This window comes from Emydura macquarii, unplaced genomic scaffold (genome assembly GCF_026122565.2).
Source record: "Emydura macquarii macquarii isolate MOO-44397 ecotype Brisbane River unplaced genomic scaffold, CSIRO-AGI_Emac_v2 contig_499, whole genome shotgun sequence".
NCBI lineage: Eukaryota > Metazoa > Chordata > Testudines > Chelidae > Emydura > Emydura macquarii.
The window spans coordinates 1,498,160-1,524,516 of NW_027130636.1; the positions used below are offsets into that span (position 1 = coordinate 1,498,160).

At 47.0% G+C, this 26,357-nt stretch overlaps 1 long non-coding RNA gene across 1 annotated transcript; it reads left to right on the forward strand.

The window, feature by feature from the left end:
- Positions 1-9,047: 9,047 nt before the first annotated feature.
- Positions 9,048-26,142, forward strand: LOC137146957 (uncharacterized). The gene is made up of 2 exons (XR_010918104.1): positions 9,048-9,386; positions 26,027-26,142. It is a non-coding gene; the product is annotated as an uncharacterized lncRNA (long non-coding RNA).
- The last annotated feature ends 215 nt before the right edge of the window (positions 26,143-26,357 follow it).

Below are 26,357 nucleotides of genomic sequence, written 5' to 3' on the forward strand. Positions count from 1 at the left end.
TATCACCAGGGTTAAGAGATGGAAGATCACGGGCCCTTCTGTCAAAATAATATTTCTGCTTCCATTTCTGATTTTCTTTCATCTTCCGAAGGGTGGCATTCTGAGCTCGCAGCAAGTAATCAGTAAGAGGTAAATTAGATCTGATCCTTCTTCCCGTTAACAGCTGAGCTGGAGAAAAGCTATTCTCCAAGGGTGACTTCTGTAGACCAGCACTGCTTTATACATATCGCCCCCACTGTCGAAAGTCTTTTTCATCAGGTTCTTTACCATCGGTATAGACCTTTCCACCAGTCCCGTTTGATTGGGGGTAATTTGGACTGGAGATTTCATAATGAAAATCCCAATCTGAGGCAAATTGCCTAAACTCTGCATTGACAAATTGTGCCCCATTATTGTTGAAGACCTCATCTAGAATTCCATATCTGGAAAAAATTCCTTTCATGCCAGCGATCACCGACTTACTATTAGTACCATGCAGTGAGCAAATTTCTGGATACAGAGAGTAATAATCCGTGACTATTAAGTAATCCTTTGAATAAGTCAGTGCCTACCTTCTCATAAGGCCTTTGTGGAACTGGATGGGGTCTCAGTGGCTCTGCCCATTGGCATGGCTTGTATTTCAAGCATGAAAAGCAGTTTCTTACCACATTAGTGATGTTGTGATTGATCCGCGGCCAATATAGCACCTCTCGCGCTCGTTCTTAGCACTTCTCAATTCCTAAATGACCCTCATGGATCTTCTGTAGCATTTCTTTTTGGAGGCTCAGTGGCATTACGACTTTATTGCCCTTGTAAATCACCCCATCTATCACAGTCAGTTCATGTCTGCAGTTCCAATAGTTTCTTATATGTAGACAGCAACTGCTTATTACTTCAGGCCACTCTTTAATTATCACTTCTTTAAGGATTCCCAGTGATTCATCTTTCTCCATCTCCTCTCTTATTTGTTGCAGTCTCCTGTTAGCTATGGGAATTAAGCACACAAACCTATCTACGTAGGCTTGCATATCTGCCTCTACTGTCTTCTCGGGTGCCATGGCGCCACTGCTCTGGAAAGTGCCTCTGCTGTGAACATACATTTACCAGGCCTGTAGGTCACCAGCAAATTATACTTTTGCAACTTTATCATCATTCTTTGAAGCCTTAAGACACAGTCATTTAGCGGTTTGCTAAATAATGCAATCAAGGGTTGGAGGTCCATTTCAACTTCCACTGTCTGTCCTTAAATATACTGATTGAATCTCTCACTGGCAAACAAGATTCCTAAAAGCTCCTTCTCTCAATCTGTGCATATCTAGTTCCTGCATCAGTCAAAGATTTGGATGTGTATGCCATTGGTTGCCAACAATCCTTATGCTTCTGTAAAATCACTGTACTCAATCCAGACTGTGATGCAATCTTAATAGGCCCTCCTGGTGCATAGAACTTCAATACTGGTTCAATACTTGTATCAGGTGTTTTTTTTAAACCTTCCCAGGATTCCTCTTGTTCAGCAACCCAACACCTTTCATTTTTGTCCTCTAGGAGTTGTCTCAGTGCCGCTGCTTTGGCAGAAAGATTAGGTATGAATTTTCCAAGATAATTAACCAGTCCCAGGAGCCATTGGACATCTTTCTTTGACTGAGGACGTGGCTGAAATTGGCTGAAATCTTCCTCTTATCAGGTTTTACACCTTCATGGGAAATAATGTCGCCTACAAAAGTCAGTTCTCTAACTCCTAAGACACATTTGTCCCTATTTAGTTTACCGTTTGTGGCTCTAGTTGCATCCAGGACTTGCCAAAGTTGATGATCATGCTCCTTTTTCGTTAAGCCCCAGCTGATGATGTCATCCATTGAGGTGTCCACACTGCTAATATGTTCATAGATCATGTGTATGGTTTTGTGGTGCACCTCTGGTGCTAAAGCCATTCTGAAGGGTAAGCGTAAAAATCTGTATCTTCCAAATGGAGTGCTAAATGTGCATAATTTTGCACTTTCTTCTGTTAATTTTAGCTACCAAAACCTGAGGATGCATCCAATTTACTGAAATATTGAGAATTTGCAACTGATCCATAATCTTTTCTTTGATTGGTAGTTTGAAAAGTTCTCTTTGTACAGCCTTGTTGAGGTCTCTGGGATCTAAGCACATGTGTAGCTGGCCAGTGATTTTTTCCACGATGACTAGGAAGCTCACTCATTCTGTTGGCTCCTCTACTTTTTGTATTATGTGCATTGCTTCCATCCTTGCAAGCTCAGCCTTGAATTTATCACCACGTACAAATGGCACCTTTCTACACTGATGAATAACTGGAGGAACCAGCTTGTTTATCTGGATTGTATGTTCACCCTGGAAGCAACCCAATCCCTGGAACAGGTCCCGATATTCCTGAAAGAGTGCCTCATAGCCAGGTGCAGTACAAGCTTGTAATGAGAGCACCCTTTTTACCAGATTGAGTTTCTCACATGCAGCCAGGCCCAAAATTGGTGTTACCGTCTGTGGCACTACAATGACATGGAGCCTATATATGGTGTTGTTATGGTTAACACTAGCAAAGCACAACCCCTGCACTGGAATATTTGTTCCAGAATACCCAGTTATTTTTATGTTTGTTGGTCCCAGTTTAGATCTTATTTTCAGTCTCTCATGATCTCGTGAAGATAGAATATTAACCTGAGCTCCGGTGTCCAGTTTCAGTGGAATGATTGTTCCATTCACTGTCAGAAGCAGTATCCAGTCCTTCTCATCAGGCTTGCTTGATTCCAGTACATCTACAAAACATTCCTCAGTCATCCTGTCAGTAACTAAGGCTTGGTCTACACTTACCCAGAGACTTGGCGGCAGTTGACAGGAGTTATGCAAGCTACACAGAGTAGCTTGCGTAACTCCCATCGACTGCTGTACTTCTGTTCTGCACGGTGTCTTCACTGCACTGCGCCGACGGGAACTGTGTTCCCGTCTATGCAGCGCTACACCACTTGAGGAGGTGGTTTTAGTACGTCGACTTCCTGATCAATTGATCAGATCTACACCGACTGCTCAGTCGATCCAGATAAGTCGATCTGATGACAGTAACTTTGCCGCCGTCAGTGTAGACATACCCTAAATACACTTGACTTTTCTGCCTTTGGGTTCTGCAGCAGTTTGCAAAATGATTACGTTTCCCACAGTTATGACAGAGTCTCCCATAGGCAAGATGCTGTTTGGGGCCATGCCGTGATCCACACTTGCCAGGTGACTCAGTCTTCCTTTTAGCAGGAGTTGGTTCCACATTGTGAATTGAGCCACTCTGGCTATATGCTGCTTTCCTTAGTGCATGGATGACCTCTTCTGGTGAATTCCGCTGTTTTACTTGTGTTTTAGTGTTTTGGCAGCCCTGCAAACTTGGAGAGCTTTCTTCAAGGTTAACTCCCCCTCCTGGAGCAGTCTCTCTCTTAACATATTGTCTGTAATGCCACAAATGAGTCTGTCTTTGATCAGAGACTCTGACAGGCCACCAAAGTTACAGGTTTTACTGAGTGTCCTTAATTCTGTGACATATTGCTCTGTGGTGTCATCTGGTTTTTGCATGCATGTAAAAATATCTATGCCTCTCAAAAGTCACATTCCTTTTTGGTATACAATAGTCCTCAAATTTAGTCAGTATTATATTTAACTTCATTCTGTCACCTTCCTCAAACTCAGTTATTATGAACACCCAAGGCTTCCTCCCCAGCAACATGTAAAAATATAGATGATTTTGGGTTTTCCTCTTTGTTCTGTGCCCCGATGGCAGACAAATACAACAGAAATCGCTGCTTAAACTTTATCCAGTTCTCTGCAACATTGCCTGACAATTGCAGATTGCAAAGAGGTTGTAAAGCATCCATTCTTAGAGTTGTGCTTTCACTTACTTGCTGAAGGCTTGAGGACACTGTCCTTTGTTTGCAAGGCATTGTCCTTTGTCTGTGCTTTCAGGTGCAAACGCAGGAGTTTTCCTCCAAAGCCTTGTAGTTTCCAAACTCATTCACCACTGCTAACACCATGTAACGACCTTGAGGGTTCATTAAAGTATAAACCGTTGAATGAGTAAGGAATAGAACTTTAATAACACAGACAGGAGTGATTACTTGGTTCACACAACACTGTCCCAGGCTAAGGAGTGTCTCTAAATCACAATCTTCTACAAGCATATCTCTACATGCTTCTGTCTTGGTGAGGGAAGCCTGGTTTCAGGCAGGAGTCTGAGGCAGTTGTCTGCTTGGACAAGCCTCCCAACTGTTGGGATGAGCAGGCCTAGGGAAATCGACCAAAAGCTGCATGAAGACAAGCCTTGAGTAGAAGGACCTGGTCCTGCTGAACGCTCCTTGGGTGATCCTGTTTCTGAGTTTGTAGCATGCCTTTGTCTTTGGATTTAACACCCTGGAACGGGTAAGACTCAAGCCTGCCTTAGCTGGATGTCTAAAGCACCACGGCACCAGCCGCTACGAAAGGCAGCAACTGATCATGGGAGACCAAGTGACAGAGAGACTAGTGCCCGATTGGGCCCCAGAGATGGGCCATATTACTCATGAATAGCTAGTGCTGCCAGCCCGGCCACTGGTATGACATGTCAGCATACATACATCAGGACAGGCTATCCAGGAAAAGCCAGGTGGAGAGGAAAGCACCATGGCACCTGAGCTGTGCATAAATGTTCCCATTCTAACAAGCCAGGCCTTTGCGGTTCAATGGGCCTATCTTGCTCATAGGCGTTGCTACCAATTTGTTTGTGCCGTTACTTCACTCTAGCGATAGGCCATTTGTGAGGTGAAATGTTGCTTCCCCTAGGCCAGGAGGAGCTTTCCAGTGAGCAGCAAATACTGCCTCCCAGACGTCTCTCGTCAGAAGACCAAATCTGTGGATGCTCTCACTAGAGGAGAGGAACAGACTGCAGTACTGTACTTACAGTCATATTTTTAGACATGCCTTTTATTTTTAGCTGCAAGTAAGAAAACCATCCACACCTGGTAATGAAAACGTTTCCAGTGAGACGTTGTCCTCCCACCTGCCCAGCCCACCCTTTTGTCTGTTTCTGCCACCTGAGCCATCTTCTTGTAAGCCTCGATTTTGAGCTCTTGGGAGCAGCGACTTGTCTGTGTAGGGTCTCAATCCTTGATTGGGGCCCCTAGAAGCTACTATAATACACATAATTAATCAAAATAAATTTGGCTGAAACCAACGCTTTCTCTCCATGACCAAACATATTGGGTAATTTACTCGTATCACAGGGGTGTGCACAAGGGGGGACAAGCAGGAGCACGGGCCGCCCAATAATTGTTGGAGGCACAGAACTCCTCTGGCCCCAGGGCTGCAGTGGGGATGGCAGGTGGAAAGAGTGATCTGCCAGGGCTGGGAGTGGGGAGGAAAGAGTGAGTTAGCTCTGGCTGAGGTGGGGGAAGAGAGAGCTCCTGCTGGCGGGGAGGGACACAGAATGTGCCCCTCCAAAAGGGGTCACATTTAAAAATTTCTGCGCATGCCCCCATTGTAGCATGACCATGACCCTCCCTGACACAGGTTTACACTCAGTCAGTTCTTCCCTTCCTGACTCATCACCTCCTCCTTGTGTGGGCATTTCTGTCACCTGAAGCGTGAAATCGAATGTTTTATTCTGAGACAGACTCTGAAGGGCCAAAAAAACTAACCCCCCCAAATCAAACCAAGGGCTCATTCTCTTTGCAGAGACTTAGAGCAGTATGTCACTGAGCTGGACCAGCTCTGCGCCTGCTTGCAGCTGCTGCGTCTGCCATCAGAGCGTTATGCAGCACGCAGTGTCGGTGTCAGACCCGTCCTGGCACCCCAGCTGCTTGCGAGAGGGCACTGCCATTAGATCAGAGGCCCCCACAGAGCTAGCCATGACAAGCAGCAGTTATTGCACTGACAAAATAAAAAGCATGAGCGGTTTTGCAAATATTTCTGAACCCACGGAAGTCGGTGTGCTTACACACAAAAATGTATCTCTGTTAGAGACTTTGCATTATCTACTCAGGTGAACCATCATTTGAGGAGAAAAGCTTTAAATAGATTCTTCTTTAATATAAAAAATGGAATTAGTAGGATGGGATTTTAATGCAATTAAGGGAGGAGGCCATGCATCTGAATGGCTGGGTTGCAGCAGAAGGCAGCACCATGTGTCAAATCCCCGGGAGTTCTGAGCCTAGCCTTGCCACTTACCAGCCATATGATCTTGGGTGAGTCACTTCATCACTTTGTGCCTCGCTTCTCCCTCTCATTCTTTGTCTGTCTTGTCTAATTAGATTGTCAGCTCTTTGGGATAGGTACTGCCTCTTACAGTGTGTACAGCCCCTAGCACAATGAGATCTTGTTCATCACTGGAGCCCCTAGGTAGTGCTGCGATACCAATACATAATAAGAAACAGCTCTGTTAATAATAAACCCCACTCTGTTGGATTACTGTATTAGAGATGACATGGTGACAGTCATGTTTTCAGTCTTTTGTCATTGTTTTTGTCTCTGTGTCCATTCCGTATCCTTAGAAGGGATTTGGGTGCAGACAGTGTAGTGAGGTGGAGTGGCCTCCCTCCAAACCTGACAGGGAAGAACCACCACACACTTCCTGGGGGGATGGAGCCAAACAAGCTCCGCCCCCTGCACTGGAAGCATGGGGATGGGGTGGGCTGGGTGGGAAGTATAAAAGGTGGGGTGGCTTTTAGCTCAGTTAGACTGGAGCCAGGGAAGTAGGCAGACTCTGGAGCTGAACCTGTGCTGTGCAGCGCCTTGCCCCCCGAGGAGACCAACCATGGACAACAGTTGCCAGGGCTGCCATTGGCAGTGTACCCCAAGGAGACGGAGGGCCCTTGGACTATGGAGCCCTACCCCTGGACTGTGGTAGGATGCAGCCCAGGGAAACCAGATGTTAGTTCAGTTGTGCTGCTGAGTCAGTGTGTTTCAGTGGGATCCCTGTTGACCCAGCTGCCACTGATAGGACGTTGGGCTGGGATTCCCTGTGGCCAGAAAGATTTTGCTGTGTTTTTTTGGCTTGCATTAGCCGGGAGGCTTTGCGCTAACGCCTGCTCTCTGCTCTGCCCTGCCCAGAGGGCCAGAGCCGCACACTGCCTATTGCTCTCTGCTCCAGCCCGCATGCTGAAGTTAAAGACGGCTGACTTGGCTGCTCTGCCCAGAGGGCTGGCATCTGTAGGCTGGGCATCTGTAGGCTGTTAACCGCTGTTTGCCCAGCCAAGAGGCTGCTGCTATAGCGTGTGTGTTACCCTGCCACCCGAGTGGGCCAGAGTGAGAGATTGATGATTGACTGCTACGGTAGCCTGCCACTGTGACCCGGAGTGGCCTCTTTCCAGACCTGACCGGGAGGAAATACTACAGCGAGAACCTCCACAGAATCTGGCCTTGCCAGGGACAAGTGTGAAACATAGTTTGTTTGGCAGAGATACTCTCAGTCCAATGCCATATGCCCATGGCATTCAGAGGTGGAACAATCCAAGTAACTCCCTTCTCCACAGACAAGCGGAAAAGTCCATTAGAAATGAGAGAGAGGCCCAACAGCTTCTCCCACAGACAAACAACCCCTTCAAAAACAAGGCACTCTGCCTTGCTGCATAGATGAGGCATGAGCGCTTAATTTTCATCTCTGTGTTGGTGGTTCAAGGCCAACGGGGCCATGCATTGACTGAAAAGTTCTTACCAGCTGTCAGTCTAGCTGAAATATGAGTTTGATGGTCTCAGAACAGATCCCTTGGGACAGGTGTCTGCATCCGTGTGCAGAAATACCACCCTCACCCCACCACCAAAAGAAAAACACTGTCACAATTAGTATTCTTAGCAGAAGCCATGAACTCATCCTTGCTGCGATGCATGCAGAAAACTGCTGTCCAATCGGAGCTAAGCAGGTGATGAATTGTAATGTGCACTACTGATGCTAAAACACCCTACTACTGTTACCCCAGCCCCCCGCCTCCCTCTCACGTGTTTGTTCTGCCCTGCAGTTCCATCTTGTCTTTTAGCCTGTGTGCTTTTTGGGCCAAGGACTGTCATTCAGTAGGGTTGGGATTTTCAAATGCCCTAGCTTCAGGGTTGGCCTAACACTGCTTCCATTGAAGTCAAGGGATTTTACCACCGGGAGCCACTGTTCAGCAGCTTTAAAAATCTCACCCGGCTTGTTTGTCCAGGGTGTGATTTGTTGGTAACTTAGGAGCCCGAGCCATGACTTTCAGTGGGGTTTGTGTTCCTGATCCACTTAGATTATTTAAAAATCCCACTCCCGGTGCCTAGCTCAATGGGGCCCTGTCTTGGTGAGGCAACAATGTAAATAATAATAGCTGATCATGGAGCATGAGCTGCTCTCTCACCTTTAGGAATGATCTCTCTAGGTCTCCTTGGCAGGGTGGGGCCACTGCTGGACCTGTTCTGTGGCTAAGCAAAGGAGGTCAGTGCTTTTGACATGGCACCTTTCCCAATCCTCACCTTCAATGAGAATGCAAACTCCATCTGCTCTTCTGCACAGGCAGTCCCTTGGGGGCTAAATCTGCTGTAGGCTGAGTCCACTCCTTCTTTTTGAGACAGTTCAGTTTCGTTATGCAGCCAAACTGAGTTATAAACCCTATGATGCTGTCAAAACAACAGCAAGGTACTTTGCTGCTGGAAGCATAAAATAAACGAGGAGGTTGACTGTCATTTACAAGAACATGGGAAGGATAATGCATTTACTTCGGTGATACTATCCAGAGAGTAAGGAAATAATGTCCTGTATATTACCTAGTACTGGAAAGGGCAGGATGGATATTTTAATAACAAAACTGTTGCAGCCTTTAACACGGTGTTGCTGCCTTCACTCTACAGAGCTCTGTGTGGTCTGGGATTTGGTGACAATAATAATAGCCAGCTCTTCTCTAGCATTTTTCTTCTGTCAATCTCAAAGCACTTCGTAAAGGAGGTGTAGCAGGTGGCTTACTCATGGGCTGGAAACCCTGGGGCTTAAACCTACCCTGATTAGAGGATGAGCCACACCTGGGTTGAATTAGGTGCTCCCAGGGTAATAAGAAGGACAGCAAGTGGTAGTAAAGGAAAGGGAGACACTTGCCTGGCCCTGACTTCAGTCAGCAGGGAAAACAGAGCTGAAGAGGCAGGAGGGAGTGGGAGACTGCTTTCCAGGCCGGGAGGCCAGGAGAGGCCCTGATTAAGCAGTGGAGAGATTGTAAAGGCCAGCTGGGATGAAGCCTGTGAGTTTGTTTTGGGTTAATCAGGAAAGAAACTCTGAACTGCTTGGGGCCAGTGTGTATCAGAGGACTGAATAAATGGGACCCCTGCTAGGGAGAGTTTGAGCTGTGAGTTCTGAAAAGGACCTGAAGAGAAGCAGGATCCGACCGAGTGATCTTTGGCCACAAAGGGGAAGGCAGCAGTCCATGCTACATGAGGTTAGTGTCATTCTCTCCAATTTACAGATGGGGGAAACTGAGGCACAGAATGAAGCAATGACTTAGCCAGGGTCACCGTTGGCAGAGCTGGAACTACAGCCCTGGTCCTTCTGAGTCTAGTGTCCTATCCATTAGGCCATACTACCTCTAAAAAGGCAGGCCTAAAGCTACTCCCTGCCCACTGTTGCCCAGGACAGGTAAGATCAGTTAAGAAAGGCTTGCTGACAGGCCCCTAGAGCTGAGCTCTTGGGCTGGAGTACTCAAAATGCCTATGACCGCTAGGCATGCAGCCCAAGCAAAATACACCTAGCTCTCTTAGGCTCCTTTGGGCATCTCAGCCTGCAAACTCGCAGCCCCTGTCTGGTGCCAGAGCCTGAGCTTGTTGGCCTTCATAGCACAGCTTGAGGGTTGATTCTTGAATGAAATGGGGAAGTTTTCCTATGCTGCTGATATGACAGTAAATAATAATCACTGTACTCTGCCCTTCAACCTGACATTGCAAAGCATTTGGCAAACAGTGAGGGACCAAATTTCACAGCTGTCCTGTGAGACCAGGTGGGGGAGGTAATACCTTGGATTGGACCAATTTGTGCTGGGGAAAGAGACAAGCTTTGGTGCTACGGGGAGCTCTTCTGCCCCTGAAGTATTTAAGGAACAGACAACTGTAGGAACAGGAATTGCCAGATTGGCTCAGACTTCAGCTGTGTCTAGTCCAGGATCGTGTCTCCAGGGCTGGATTAACTGTGTGTGGGCCCGGTGCCAAACATATTTCTGGGCCGCATGGGACACCACAGCAGAAGTGCTGGAACCTCTCCCTGCCCCGTCACTAGCCCGTGCCCTGCTTCTGCAGAACAAGACCCTGCCACTTGCTGCTTTCCCTTCTCCCCTTTCCCTGTCACTCAATCCTGTCCACCTCCCTCCCCGCCCCACCCTAGGGATTTAAGCAAAGTGAATGAAGTCACTGTCTGCTTTGCCTTTATATGTCCATACACTTCCTTTCTGATAAACAAGAAAACATAATCCTGTGGACCAACTATCCACTTGTGAGAAATGCACACATAAACATGCATGAAACATTCCCCCATAAATGAGTCTAGTTTGATCCTTCATTACCTCTGTAGAATTTTTGACCACTCAGTGCATGGCACTTTCTAAAGCCAGACCGTAATTACATTTATTTCTAAATAATGTCTTAATCTGATAAATAAGAGTAAAGTTTCATTTCTTTGGCATCCAAAAATCAGACTTAAAAACATAAGAATGGCCATACTGAGTCAGAACAATGGTTTCTCTAGCCCAGTATCCTGTCTTCCGACAGCGGCCAATGCCAGGTGCTTCAGAGTGAATAAACAGAGCAGCTAATCATCAACTGATCCATCCCATTGGCCAGTCCCAGCTTCTAGCAAACAGCAATTCCTGCCCATCGTGGCTAATAGCCATTGATGGACCTATCCTTCATGAACTTATCTAGTTCCTTTTTGAACCCCATTATAGCCTTGGCCTTCATAACATTCTCAGACAAGGAGTTCCACAGGTTGACTGTGTGGGAAAAATACTTCCTTTTGTTTGTTTTAAACCTGCTGCCTATTAATTTCATCTGATGACCCCTAGTTCCTGTGTTATGAGAAGGAGTAAATAACACTTCCTTATTTACTTTCTCCACACTAGTCATGATTTTACAGACCTTTATTATATCCCCCCTTAGTCGTCTCTTTTCCAAGCTGAAAGGTCCCAGTCTTATTAATATCTTCTCATATAGAAGCTTTCCCATACCCCTAATCATTTCAGTTGCCCTTTTCTGAACCTTTCCCAATGCCAATACATCTTTTTTAAGAGGGGGCGACCAGATCTGCATGCAGTATTCAAGATGTGGGCATACCATGGACTTATAAAGAGGCAATACGACATTTTCTGTCTTCTTATCTATCCCTTTTCTAATGATTCCCAACATTCTGTGAGATTTTTTGACTGCCACTGCACACTGAGCAGATGTTTTCAGGGAACTATCCACAATGACTCCAAGATCTCTTTCTTAAGAGGTAACAGCTAATTTAGACTCCATCATTTTCTGTGTCTAGTTGGGATTAGGTTTTCCAATGTGCATTACTTTGCACTTATCAACATTGAATTTCACCTTCTATTTTGTCACCCAGCCTTGTGAGATCTCTTTGTAACTCTTCACAGGCTGCTTTGGACTCAACTATCAGGAGTAGTTTTGTATCATCTGCAAATTTTGCCACCTCACTATTTACCCCTTTTTCCAGATAATTTATTAATACGTTGAACAGTGCTGGTCCCAGTACAGACCACTGGGGAACACCGCTATTTACCTTTCACATTTGAGTTCCTTCAGAACTCTTGGGTGAGACCATCTGGTCCTGGTGACTTATTATCATTTAATTTGTCAATTTGTTCCAAAACCTCCTCTAATGACACCTCAATCTGGGACAGTTCCTCAGATTCGTCATCTAAAAAGAATAGCTCAGGTTTGGGAATCTCCCTCACATCCTCGGCTGTGAAGATCGACGTAAAGAATTCATTTAGTTTCTCCATAATAGTTTTATCTTTCTTGAGTGCTACGTTAGCACCTTGATCGTCCGCTGGTTGTTTAATAGGCTTCTTGCTTCTGATACTTTTTGAGTCTTTAGCTAGCTGTTCTTCAAATTCTTTTTTGGCCTTCCTAATTATATTTTTACACCTCACTTGCCAGAGTTTATGCTCCTCTCTATTTTCCTGAATAGGATTTAACTTTCACTTTTTAAAGGACGACTTTTTGCCTCCATCTGCTTCTTTTATTTTGTTGTTTAGTCACGGTGGCACTTTTTTGGTCCTCTTACTATGTTTTGTAAGTTAGGGTATACATTTAAATTGAGCCTCTATTATGATGACTTTAAAAAGTTCCCATGCAGCTTGCAGAGATTTCACTTTTGGCACTGTACCTTTTAATTTCCCTTTAATTAACTTCCTTATTTTTGTGTAGTTCCCCTTTCTGAAATTAAATGCTGCCATGGTGGGCTACTTTGGTGTTTTGCCCCCCACAAGGATGTTAAATTTTATGTTAAATTAAATTATGTTATGGTCACTATTACCAAGTGGTTCAACTATATTCACCTCTTGGACCACGTCCTGCACTCCATTTAGGATTAAATCAAGAATTGCCTCTCTTCTTGTGGGTTCCAGGACTAGCTGCTACAAGAAGCAGTCATTTAAGGTGTCAAGAAACTTTATCTGTGCATCCTGTCCTGAGATGACATGTACCCAGTCAATATGGTGATAGTTGAAATCCCCCATGATTATTGAGTTTTTAAAAAAAATTTTAAAGCCTCTCTAATCTTCCTAAGCATTTCACAGTCACTATCACCATCCTGTTGTGTCTCCCCCCACCTCCTCCCCGGCATGTTTCCAGGTCACTCAGCCACTCTGCTGGCAGCTGGGCCCAGGAGGCAATCAAGAAGGAGGGACGGAGCCACTTCTCACGCCGGCTGAAGGTGGCTGCTCAGGCTCACAGCTCGGTGCAGAGCAGCGACTGCCTGTGAGAGCCCGGTTGTGGAAGTGGCGGTGGGCTGCCCCCTGGCCTGGCTGCCTGGCATAGGTGCTGAGTGAGTGAGAAATGTACCAAGAGGGAGAGGGGACTCTGGCTCACTTGGCCCCTATCCCCAGCAGCCAGGCCCGTACAGGTGGGCAGCCTGCCACTGCCACCTCCCCGGCCAGACTCTTGCAGGCAGCCATCGTACTGCACAGAGCAGCAACCCAGAGCAGCTGCCATGAGAAGTGCGGGTCCTGCCCCTACCACTCCCCACCTGCGCCTAGCTGCCAGGCACCGGGGCCGAGCATGTTGGGGGGGCAAGTGCAGTGGGAGAAGGACAGAGCCCCTCTTCCTCTCCCTGCAGCAGGCCAAGCAGAAATGGGGGAGGGGGCAAGGCCTCAGTGCAGAGTGCAGACAGGGCCACGGCACCACCAGCACCATTGTAAACCTGGCCCTGCCTTTCTGTAATGGTGGCTGTCACCTACTGCTTCCAAGCAGGGTGCAAGCGCTGTGCAGTGGGCAGTTATGGGTTAACCTGCCCCTGGTGAAAGACTCTTCCTTCTGCACCTCGGCTGTGGGGCAGCATCTCCTCAGCCTCTCCTCCACTCCCTCATTTTTCACTGCAGCTGCTGGGTCCTGGGCTCTGTGGCAGATCCCTGGGTGGCTCTTTCCTCTCCGAAGCAGGGCCTGATGCAGCTCACAGGCTTTGGCTCCCCAGTCTCAGTTCCACTCCATCTTACTGCCCAGCTGCACCCCAGCCAGGTGTTCTAGCCGGCAATGTGTGCAGGTTTCAGCTGGGACCAGTCCCAGTGGGCTGATTTTTTCTGCTGCCTGGGTGTTTTCTGTCTCTATTTCTTTCTTCTCTTGCCTGCTAGATCTTTTTTCTTACTCTCTGTGATTGAAAGGTCTCTTAGATCATCTGCAGGACCAGCTGCTTAGGGCTCCAGGCTTTCTGCCCACCTACATCCCTTAGGCCCAAGAGACAGGCCTGAGGCTTGATTTTTCTCTCTTTCCCACTGCCCCTTTACCTTCCCCAGTTGAACATCATATCATCTCTGCTTACCACAGAGGGGAACACGTGCCAGACTTTATTACTTTTTATTGCGGTAGCACATCAAGGCAATCCTGCCTGAGATCAGGGCTATTTTTCACTGGGCCCTCTACCAGCACATAGGAAGAGACATTCCCTCCATTGAAGCACTTACAGTCTAAATAGACAACACAAATAGGAGAGATTCAAAAGCTTGTCTCTCTTCCCAACAGAAGATGGTCCAATAAAAGATATTCCCTCACCCACTGATCTCTCTAATATCCTGGGACCAACACAGCTGCAACAACACTGCATGCCACAACACAAATAGGGAACAGAGATAAAGGATTAGAGCACAAGTCTACTGAGTCTTCCACTGCGGCTTTATACTCAAGGACCGCTTCTACCTTACCCTCAAATGAAACAAACAGGAAACAGGCTGCCTACAGAGGTGCATCTGCTTTTCCCGAAGAAAAGAAGAGCTCTGCCTATCTGCAATTCCTCTACAGTAATGAATGTCAAGCACTTTGCAAACAGAGGAGCTAAATGTCAGATCCAGTCCCTTGTTATAAATTGAATTATCAGCCAAGCTTTTCGGTTTCATTCCCACTTTCTCAGTCGATAAACAGTATCCATCATATCATCACACTTTGAAGCACAACCAGTTTTCTTCACGCTATTAAGAAAATCTTCCCTGATGTCTTCATCCTGCTGGAAATCCTAAAACTCTTATGAACACCCGTCGTCACATGATATAAATTGGCTTAGATCCACTGAAGTCAACAGAACTATGTCAGTTTACACCAGCTGAGGATCTGGGCCTTAAATTTCATCATCTCTTGGTTGGTTTTTTTTGCTCAAGTCTCTTAACTTCCAGATCTAGAACATTGTATTCCCCATCTACTGTGCAACAATCATGCTCTACCCTAAAGAGGGTTGGAGGCCATCAATTTTAGCCAGCACTGCAGGCTGTAATGCCCAGTTATTGCACTGTTGCACAAGACTTGGGCACATTTTACCTTTGTCGTTTAACCTTCTTTTCGAAAATTGAAATGGACTGAGCACCTTTAGGCTGTCACTGTAAGGCTTGTGTTCCAGACCACAGATCATCTTGCAGCGCTTCTCTGAACCTTTTACTCATTTTTTTAGTCTCTTTTCTAACAATGTGAACAACAGAACTGGACACTGGATCCTAGCAGCAGTCTCATCAGCGCCACGTGCAGAGATAATGTAATCTCCCTACTTCTTTTCTGTATTCACCTCTACATACACCCAGGTATCATGTTAGCCTGTCTCACCACAGCATCACAGCTGGAGCTCGTGTTCAGGTGGTTAACTACCTCAGACACCTCCGCTGAGTTTGGCGTAGCTGCTTTGAAGGTTACAGTCCCTCCATTCTCTATGGCTACAGTTAGGAACAAAGGATTCACTGCATTTGGCTCTATTAAGATGCATCTTGGCTTACATTCACCTTACCACAAGTTCCAGGTCTCTTGGTAACAATGACCTATTTGATGTAAGGACCTGGAGGGCTCAAATCCTACCCCATGGATCTCTAAGCAGATCGCACATGCTGGCTGCCACTTAGTGGCTCACCTAGAACTATTGGAAGTGAGGGGCTAGCAGAATTCTGAGCACCGGTGCTGGAGCGGGGAAGGGTGTGGAGGAGGGGGGACAGTCTAGCTCTGACCAGTAGGCCTGACCACTCTCCCTCCCTGATCTGACCACCAGGTCCTACCGCTCATGTCCTGGTCCTGACATGCTCGTAGTTATTTACTATCCCAGGACACCCTTCTGGAAGTATCAAATGGAAAATAATTTACGTTCTGTTTCTGTGCGTTTTAATTCAGTGCAAACCCTTGACCAAAAGAGCTGTCCCATGTGCATTTGCAATGAATGCTGAGGCTTCCTCTCCCAGCAGATTGCAGACTAATCCCTTTTGCTAAAGCATTAGAACTAATTTAGGGGGCAAATAACAAATTCAATCTGAATTTGTTTGCCAGAACATTGATTGTGGCAGATAGCTTCTTTATTGGGATATTTGTAAGTATTTTACCAGACCTTCATACTGCAGTTATTTTTCTATTGTGAATTGACAACGATCATATTCACTCTGTAGATAACCCGAAGAGCCATGGTTTGATTTTGTTTGTTTGTTTTGTTACAATAATTGTTCTTCCCACAGTGACTGCTGCATGGTTTGTAAGCTTATTTCAAGCTTGACTGTGGGGATTAGCGATAACGCTGCCTATTTTACAGTGGGTCTTATTATTTAAAATTTGAACTAATACAAAGGCAATTCAATTCCATTCCCACACCTGATGGATAAAATAGCACTTGCCACTGCCGGTGAGGAAATGCAAAGTTAAAACTTCAATTCTGTCCTCAATGTTGTACCATTTAATTTCTTCCCTCCAAGAGACCACCAAAGGATGGAGTGAAAAATGGATGGCGGCCCTTAGCATTGCATCTCCCAGATCCATAGCAGCTTGCACTGGGAAAAGCTTGGTCTTCCCTTGGTTCTGTTTGTGGGGCAGTATTTAACCTTGGCTGAGTATGATCAGTCTCTTTTTATGAACAATTGAACTAAGGCACAGGAATGTCACGGTGGGAGACTCAAGAGTTGTTTCTAGCTCTAACACCTGCTCCCCTGGGCTGTCCAGTGGTGTACAGAGGGGAGGGGCGAGGGGGCCATGACCCAGGTACCAGCTTGGGGAGGGGTGCCAGTCAGGCCCTCCTCCTCGGAGCCACCCTCTGTCGCAGGCAGCCAGGGCGTCCTCCCGACCCCTCCGCCCCTGCACTGGGTGCAAGAAGGAGCTGTGGGGACCAGAGCCCGTCATGCCTCTGCCTCGCCACCGGGCAGCCCCTGCCACCCCCACAGTGGGGGGGGGGAGCGGGAAACGGGCCCACAGTCATCTCCCCCACAGGGCACTGCCGACGCTGTTGCTGCCGATGGGGGGGGGGGGGAGTGGAGGAGAGCAGGACATGGGCCCACAGACCCCCCCGCGGGGCACTGCTGCTGATGGCGGGTAGTGGGGGAGAACGGAACACAGGGACATACCCCACCCACGGGGTGCTGCCAATGGGAGAGCACCAATGTAAGAATGGCCCCTGGCCACCAGAGACCCATGGTACTCCACTGGGACTATCCCCTGGCCTAGGTTTATAAAGGCAGCCTGGCGATCTCCGAGGGAACGCTGCATTGCCCTTTCTGTAGCCTTCCATCTGACTTAAGGTTCTGGTGTGAAGGAAAGATGTTGTTATTCCAGCCGTGGAGTTTCTAAGTCCCTGGAGCCTTTAGCTGCAGCAGTCTGCCCTCTCTTCTCCGCCTCCCTGAGCCTGCTAGAGTAGCGTCATTATCCGACACTTCATCTTTGCCGAACGTGCTGGTGCCTCACTCTGCTGTGGTGGTGCCCAGCATGGCCCGCCGCGTTCTGCCACCGGCAGTAATGTGCTCCGTCGACGTGGAACTCTTATCATGACCCAACCCCTAACATTGAAAGGAGCATAGCAAAGGGCGTGTGTGCGTTAGTGTGTGTGTTGGAGCTGGAACTGTGAATACACAAAAGCTGGAGCAACGGCAAGCAGCAGTAACCCTAGCAACAGTGTCTCAGGATTTGAATGTAATTATATCTGGAACGTGATAAACACTCCGAAGGACTCTTTATGTGGAGATCATACTAAACAAGTCTTTGAAATTACCCTCATCAAATATTGATAGAGGGAGAGTTTCAAAAAAAAAAAAAAAAAATCCAGCCAGTGCCCGTGGGTTGCGGGTTAATGGGGATCTGTCGATTTATCAAGGCAACATAACCCACTGATAGGCCTGGCTCACAACAAAATTAAAATTGGGGGGGGGGGAAGAAAAACATCAAAAAGGCTGCGGTATCGATTTGCTTTTTGTTTGATGTTCCGCATGCTGAACAGCGATCCCAATAAAAGCCATTTATCTTCCCTCGCCACGCTGCTGAAACTTTAATCACTGCAGAAGGTGAAGGGCTGGTACCCACAGGCTGGTGTGGGTGGGGAGAGATGAGGATGGCAGAGAATCCTCATTCACTGATAATCTCGGCTCTTCGCAGAAGGCAGATCGTCCTAGTTTGAGTAGGTTGTATTCATGGCTTCCTCCAACGGCTCTGCCATCAGACCATGCCTGCTTTTAAAGGACCTGCTTCTCTGGGGCCAGGAGAAGGGTTTATTGCCCATGTTCATTAATCTTAGAGTTCCTCACCCTGCTCCATCAAAGCTTGATGCAAAGGAGCCCTGCAGTGCTAGAAATGACTGCACGAGGCAACGGAGACTCAGGCCTGTTGATTTTAACTCTGAAGCATCCCCCCTGTTCCTGTGTAACAGGAGAATTGAATCTCCCACTCTCTTTGGCTTTGAGATTCTTAGCACAGATCCAACAACGGACCCCACTCTGGCTCCGAAGGCACTGCCACCTCCAGGATAACACAAGTCGCCTCCAGATTGTTTTCTGCCCTGAGCTCATCTGTTGTTCCAAAGAGCTGGTGATATGGAAGAATGCACCATGGTCATGCTGGTTCAGGCCCCGGAGATGGACGGCGCAAGTAAGAATGCTGGTTCTGGAAGTCTGCAACATGCACTGCATTCAGAGACCCCCTTCGCTCCCCTTGCCTGCAGAACTGTGGTCTAAACTTTCCCCTTCCTGTCTTGGAAGAAGATCTTTAGGACCCTCCCTCGTCTCCAGGGGCTGGGGGAAAGAGTCGTCCATTGCTTTGGACTCCGAGGCCCTACACCCTGTCTTGTGAAAATGAGACAGAATGACAGATGTTTTCTTCTAACACTGAACAAGGAACTTTACTAGAGTATTAAGGAAATTGATGTTATCTTTATAGCCACTCTGCCTGCCGGCATCTTTGCCTAGAACCTTCCCCTGCCTCCTCCTGCCTGACTTCCTTCCTGCTACAGATTCAAAGAGAGAGGATTCCCCTCCTCAGAGTTCCCAGTCCCTATCCCCTGGGCCTGTGGAGTGTGGGATGGAGAATTCCCTCTGAGAAGGACAACTGCAGCCTCTCAGACCCTCTTGGAGAGAGATAAAAGGTGTTTGTGGCTTTCCCTTCCAGGCTCCTATCGGCTCCTTGTCTCCCGAGCCTTTTGGAAGGAGGGAGAGAAGCACCTCAGGGGTTCCCATGGAGTCGCCACCACTGGTGTTGTGTTCAAAAGATGCAGGCTATTGAGGGAGGGCTGTGCAAACCTGGGATGGAGTTAGTTAGGGTCCCTGTTCTGTGGAGCAATTGAAATGTGTGTGCGAGAGAGACAGAGGTAGAGATAGAGACATTCTGGATAACCTTGGGGGATAAGGAGGAAATATTTGGTCGGGTTAAAATGATGCTTTGGCTCATCCTGAGTGAGGAAGGGAAGTAAATCAGAGTTCAAAGAATAGTTAAAATTTGTGGTCTGAGAGGAGTGAATGCTAGCCCAGTGTAAAAGCCTGGATCTCCTAGGAATGCCCAGAATTCAGGCTCAGATGGCATCATCATCCTTTTAAAGGTTAATTCTGACCCCCAGCAGTGGGAAGGAATCCGGGAGTGTGCAGAGGGAATTAGTCACTGTACAAAGAGTACTGCTGCATGATTGAGGGTTTCTGGCCTTTTAAAAACTTGTTCTAATACATTTCTTTAAACCCCTCTCCCCACAATGGCCTCCTAATGCAGAATCCCAAAGAGGGAGCCCGTTGTGGAGTTCGTAACTGGGCATACTCCACGTCTTCCTGCTCCGAGGTGGCAGAAAAAAGAGCTCCTGCAGTAATCTTTTTCTGAAAGTTGCATTATTAAAACCTTCCTTAGGGAAATCCAGGGAGCATAATTGCTCTAGTCTGCCTCTGCCCACTGAGCTGCTTGAATTAAGTGGGTGTTTTGGAAGTATGAGCAAAGCCTTCTGGGAAACAACCTTTGACCCCACTGCTGCACTTCTCAACCTGCCGCTAATTAGGATGGAGAGAGTCCCCCTTTGTTTTCAAATACTAGTTTACTTCTGTCTTAACTTTCTGCCGGGAGCTAACCAGAATGACTTGGTGCATAATGAATGAGGGGGCAGCAGATGGTAGCACACCAGCGAGGCAGAGCTATACAACAAAACTTTTAACACTGCAAAGCAGAGGGAGAAAGGGCTTTGAACTGTTTGCCGAGTCTCTTCACAGCAAAGCATCTCATTATCCACAGAACTGTTAGTCCTGGAATTAATGTAGGTAACAAGCCTTTGTTTAAAAACCAAAAAAAGGAAAAGAAAAGAAAAACACCTTCATGGGCGGGCTGCTCCTCGCTGTTTTCATTCAATATTTGCAAACTTGGGAGGGACTTCAGAGAATAGAGAAGGCTTGATACAATATCTGCTGAAGTGAAAGGAAAATGGCTCCAGATTAGGTCCAAGGTGCATTGTGCAAGGGAAGAGGGAAATTGTTGGGTGGGAAATTTTTTAGATTGAATTTTTTTCCCATCATAGAACCAGGAAAAAAAAGGCAGTTTGTCAAATTTCACATTCTGAAAAAATTTGGATCAGGTCAATCGAAACATCTCCTTTGAAACTTGACCATTTATTTATTTTTTTGAAATTCACATTTCAAATTTTTTTTGTTATAATTATCTTCCATTTAAAAAAAAAAAAAAGGTCATTTTGATCCACAGCAAAATAATTTTTCATTTAGAAAATGTTCAAACATTTTGACAATTTCAAAACTTTTTTTTTTCCAAAATGTTTTTGAGTCAAAAAACCATCAAAACAGCCCCTTTCCTGTGAAAAGTGTTGGTTTTGATGAACGGTCATTTTCCAATGTCTTATTGAAAAATTTCAGACCAAGTCTAATCTTTGGGCTGGATATAAGGGGAGATCTAATTCTCCCTTAGTTCCTAGAGTATTCCTCTTCCATCCGACAAGCCGATCTGTGGTGTGACATCAATTCAAGGGCACTCGTAAAAGAACCTGAAGATTCCCAGTCTGTGGGAAAGCACCTTGTCACCCTCTATTAAAAGAGTCACAAAAGTCTGAAATTTTCAAAGGCAAAAATGCCACCAGAAGGAGAAACTTTTAGACACCTGATGTCTAGCATGTGGCCCATAAGAGGCCAGGTACATGCATTGATTTATTTGGATTTATTAATGGCCTCTGTGTATACTAGGACCCAGATTCTCTTAAGTGACCTTGGATTGAGGATGTGCAGCTTAAGAAGTATTGAGCTCCCACAACTCTACTTAAAGCCAATGGGAGCTACAGGGTCTCAGTTTAGATACCAAGAAATAAGGTCATCCAAAGTGAGTGGAAAGTTGAAAAATCCGGCTTACACGGACAACAAGAAGAGAAATCTCCTTCATGTAATAGAGGCAACCATGCAAAAGCCTCTTCACAGCATAGTCCATTGATAGCACAAATAGCCCAGGCAATATGTAAAAACCCAACCATAAGTAACAATGCCCCCACATCAACCATCCCAATTTCCTCTGCTGCCAGCCCCCCATGGAAATGCCTGAGACAATGGGTGAGCCCTATAGTTTGCCAAGAAGATCAGCCAATCCCAGCTTTGTTGGACCAAGAGAGAAATAAGGGACAGAGGAGAGGGCTTCTCATAAAGGATGTCCTGTAGGCAGCTGCTAGCTCGCGTTGCTCCAACACTCCCAGCTGCGAGGCTATTCTACGGGCAAGCGGTGTCACGAGCGAGCAGCCGCGCCCAGCCCCAGCCAAACCTGACTCATGATAAGGAATCTTCCTCCCTTGAGCTCGCTGTGTCGGTCTCATCTCAAGCCAGCAGAGCCCAGGAGCAGCGAGGAAGAACCAGAGAGAAGGAAAAACTTCTGGCCAAGTACAGAAAGGACAAGATGGTCTCAACTCACAGCTTTGTCCTACAGATCCCCTAGACTGAAAACCCGAGCAACACTGAATGAGGGCACATTCTCCATCCGGGCTTGCCAGAAATGGCATCTGCCACAGTCAGCGGAGACTCCCATTAATCTGAATGGACTTTGGCTCAGGAGAACTTCCCCCAATCTACATGCATTACCTGAGGGAGATCCAGGTTGGGCCTCAGCCATCCCTCTTGTGCCTGTGCCCCTGTCGGGCCTGCTCTCCTGCAGAGTTCCCCGTGCTTGGGGAATGGCTGGAGCTGTAGTGCCAGGTGCTGGAGCTGGCTCCGGGGGCCGCAGAGCCTCATGGGCTCCTGGCTGCTGGTTCCCATATCTTACTACACCTTGAGGCCGAACCACAGGCTCACTGCACACTAGGGTACCCCACATGTGATGGAATCAGTGAGGTAAAGCTCTGTCAGGAACTCCCTGAGGCGTTACCCTTCCCCCCACTTTAGGATTGTCCAGGTCTCAGCCATGCTTATTTTCAGCACCGTTGCGCCTTTAATAAGAACGAAGAGCAGCTCAGACAAGGAGAATCTTATTGGAGAGGGCTGAGTGGGGTGCCCGGTGGAAGGAACGGGGACTCAGCTAGCAGGACAACTGATGAAATCCATCAGGAATGTTTGAATCCGGACAGTATCTTCTAGCCAGGAAAGAACACAACCCACCCCGAGCAGAACTAGCGGTGAGTCGAAGGCACAGATTAAATATTCATCCCCTCACTCAGGGGTGTGCGCTGACAGTCAGTCACCTACCGTGTTCCAGGGCTGCTGGCTTACCAAATGGGTGGTGTCAACCGACAGGGCCAGGGGCCCTAGAGCAATTTCACTTGCTTTTGATTCATGGCTTGTCAGAACGTTAACCAAATATTCCATTGTCATCTTGGCGCGCCACTCTCCCTGGCCCACTCGGGTCCGGGCCTCAAGTCTCAGCTTGAGGCATGTTTTGTCCCTGGATGGGCGAGAAGGGCTTTTCTGTGGAGGGCAGATTCTGACCCATGGCTTGCCCTAGTGTGCAACTCTATCTCCTGTGTATCATGAAGAAAACGCTTGAGCCAAAGGGCCAATTCCCTAGCACAGTGAGTGTTCAAATGCTGGGACCTGGGTTTACAGTCAATCTTGTGTCCCGGAAAGGCGTCCTGCCATCCGGCGCCCATGGTGGGCTCTGACAGTGATTTGAACTAACGGGGATTGCAGCTTAGAGCTGAGGCGCCCTGTCAACGACTGATGGAGGGCTCGCAAAGCGTGCTGCAAATGGGGGGTGATGGGGTGTATCAGCGGGATCCCAGGGGGGACTCTGGTAAAGCGCCTGGTGGCAGTGCGACAGGCCACAGCTCTTCAGTTTCAGTTCACCCCATATTTGGGGCCAAGTCCGCAACTGCTGTGAATGTGTGCAGCTCTGTGGACTTTAGTGGAGCTAAGCCACTTCAGACTAGCTGAGGAGCTGGCCCTGTATGTTTAAAAAATAAAACAGGGCGAGGGGGTTCCTGGAGGCAGCTAGAGTAGGCAGATAGAGCTTGATTCCCAGTTATCATTCCTGCGCCTTGAGCGGTGTTGAACTTTACGATGTCTGTAGACTCCCACATATTGTGTTTTTCTGTGCAGGGGCCAGCACAGTATCTGGTGTAAGTTAGAGGGGCCCAAGGGCTACTGTAAATGATATTCTACTCCCAGAGTCCTCTGTGGGCACTGTGAAGCAGAGAACAGTGGGAGTGCATTGTGCTTAGGCTGCATACCTGATCTTCCCACATGCTAGCACCTGGGAGCAGGGCTGGTGCAGAACCCTTGCATTGGTTCTACACTGGCCGAGTTGGCCCTCTGTGCTGAGGGTGTTCTCTGGGGGCTGCTTCCACCAATTTAAGGTCCCTTTATGCTGCCAGGGTGGCATGTAACTGAGAATCCAGCCAAAATATTGTAGGTGGTACAGCTGCACTGTACTCTTGGATGATATTTCTAAACCCTAACGAATACCTCCCTTCATACTCACAAGTGAAATGCTGGTTGCAGAGCAGGAGTGGGTCTCTGGTTATCAGAATTCAAGAGCAGACTTTAAATCTCAAATCTAGCAAGAAATCCAAGTTGCCCTGAGTTGTGGAATAGTGTTACTGCAGAAACAGTGTGGGGACGTTTGGAACGAGATGACAGCACTGCTGCCTCTTCCTGTGTGTGTTTTAATTGCATGATGAGTGAGAAAAGCCTGAGGCCTGACTTGTAGGTCCCAGCCTGGCAAATCTGAAATGCTGATCATGACAAATGCTAGAGGCACCATGCCTACAGGAGAGAGGGAAGTGAGAATCTCTAGGGCATCGACTCTCTCTGAATTCTTTAATAAGAACATGTAAGTCAAAATCCCAAGCGTTGTTCCTCAGCAGAAATTAAAAGATTTGGGTCAGCTTTCTTTAGAAATGGCAGGCTCTGAACAAACCGATTGATATGGTGTCTCCTTGTGTTTAATTCCGACTGTGCTGAAACAATGGCAACATGTAACATGTTGCTTTTCAGTCCAAGTGCAGCCCAGTGAGATGATAAAAGCTGCTTGGAGGGGCAGTGTTGCCTAGTGGCTAGAGCCTCTCCCCCACCCCCGGTCACTGGGTTCTATTCCAAGTCTGCTCCTAACCTGTAAATCATTCTGTACCTCAGTTTCCCCTCATCATTTGGCTGTCTTGTTTGTTTAGATTGTAAACTCTTCAGAACAGGGACTGTCTCTTTCTCTATGCTTGTGCAGTGCCTAGCACAATGGGACCCAATCTCATGTGTATTATTGCAATGTCTAGGCACCTAAGTGCTGTACCAACCCAGGGCAAAAATCAGAGCAAGCTGATTTCAAATGTTTCCACTTTCCCATTGAGAAAGTTTTCACTGGAGAGAGGAGAAGCTCTGTCTTTAACCCCTCTCTGGTCTTGGGGAGGCCTTTATATTGCAATAGTGGACTTCTCAAAGGAGGCAGAGCAGGAAGTGTGTGTACTGAATTTTGGACCCAGCAGAATGCAGGAGCGTTGGGGTTCTGAGGAAGGGCAATACCAGAGTTCTGGAAACCCTGCACCTGCCATTTCATATTCTTCTGAGGCAGCCCCCTGGATTCCTAATTTCTAGTTGTTACAGATAAACAACTACGGAGTGCCCAGTGGACAAGACTAAATGGTAGCATTGATGGGGGTGGGAGCCCTATCAGTGAAGTGCCATTCCCACCACTCACCCTTGTTTGCCTGGCTATGGGCCTACTTGGGGTCAGGAATGCCTTTCCTTGTCAGATACCATGATGATGGGCGCCATCTACAAATCTAAAAAGATATTGTGGTGCTTTGAAAACTGTGTTAAAACTACAACACTATCACTTTCAATTCTAAGGGGTTTTGTGGTCCTCCTTGCAGGCTAGGAGGCTCTGGAGGGAAGCATATGATCAGCCAGCTTAGAGTAAGCTGGGGGTGAGTTGTCTATATAGCTTAAGGAGCAGCCTGCTTTGTCTCTAACTGGTTTGAGTTCCTGTGTGCAAGAGCACTTCTGGCAAGAACACTTTGTTTTCATCTGATTTCGCTCTGTGTTTGTGAACGTTAACAGATAGTCCTCATTCTCTTTCTCTTGCAGTGTCCCATCACTACAAGATGATGCAATGCTGCATCACCACATAACATCAACGGCTGTGATTACAGCTGTAGGCCTGATAAACTCTCTCTGCAGTTTTGATCCACTCTGATCATTGAGTGTTCTATACCCTATGCATTTGTTGAATTGTATCCTATAGCTGCAATCCTCCTCTCGTGCTAGTTTTTCAACTAGCATAAGCTTCAGGAGAATTGTCTCCCAACAAGGAAGATGTTTGCCAGAGCACAACTTGGGTCCATCTATTTCCTGCCTCCTTCAATTGTCACAGTCTATTCCTCATGTCCCTACATGCCGTGGAAAGATATTGAGATCGGGATAGAAGTGCCGACTTGGCAAAACTTAATATTGCTGAAACATAATCAGCTTTTGCTTCTACGGCAATTAGCATATTATTACCCATAATGTTTTGCATGGCAATTTTGTTGTAAACATTTGTACTAATTCACCATAACCTAATTATTTTTATGACACATAATTACGAAATATTTTCGGAGGAGGAATGGTTTCTTTTTCTTTGTGTACAATTGTTTCCCAGAAAAGCCAGAGATTTTAACCATCAGGAAATAGCACCATCCTCCTTGATTAGCTTTTTATTATTTATGACTGTTTCTCTGAATCCACAGGCACCGAATTGAAGAAAGGACCCTGTGTGTGATGGACTCCAGGGACAATGACTCCAGGTTTTGTGTGCTGGTTTATTAAAATGAGTGTGGTAGCCCCATGCTGAAATAGAAAAATATCACAGGTGGTCATCTTTACTGCTCAGTGGGTAGACATAAAGGTTTATAGTCACACTGCCTGTCAGATTCTATCCTGAATGAATACCAAGGAGAGAATGGCATGCTGAGGCCATTATCTGCTGATTGCATTTTCTGGGAACCTAGCTTCTCACATACCTGAAATTAGACCCAACATCTGTTTGGGACCGACTCCAAAGCCCACTGATGACCGTCA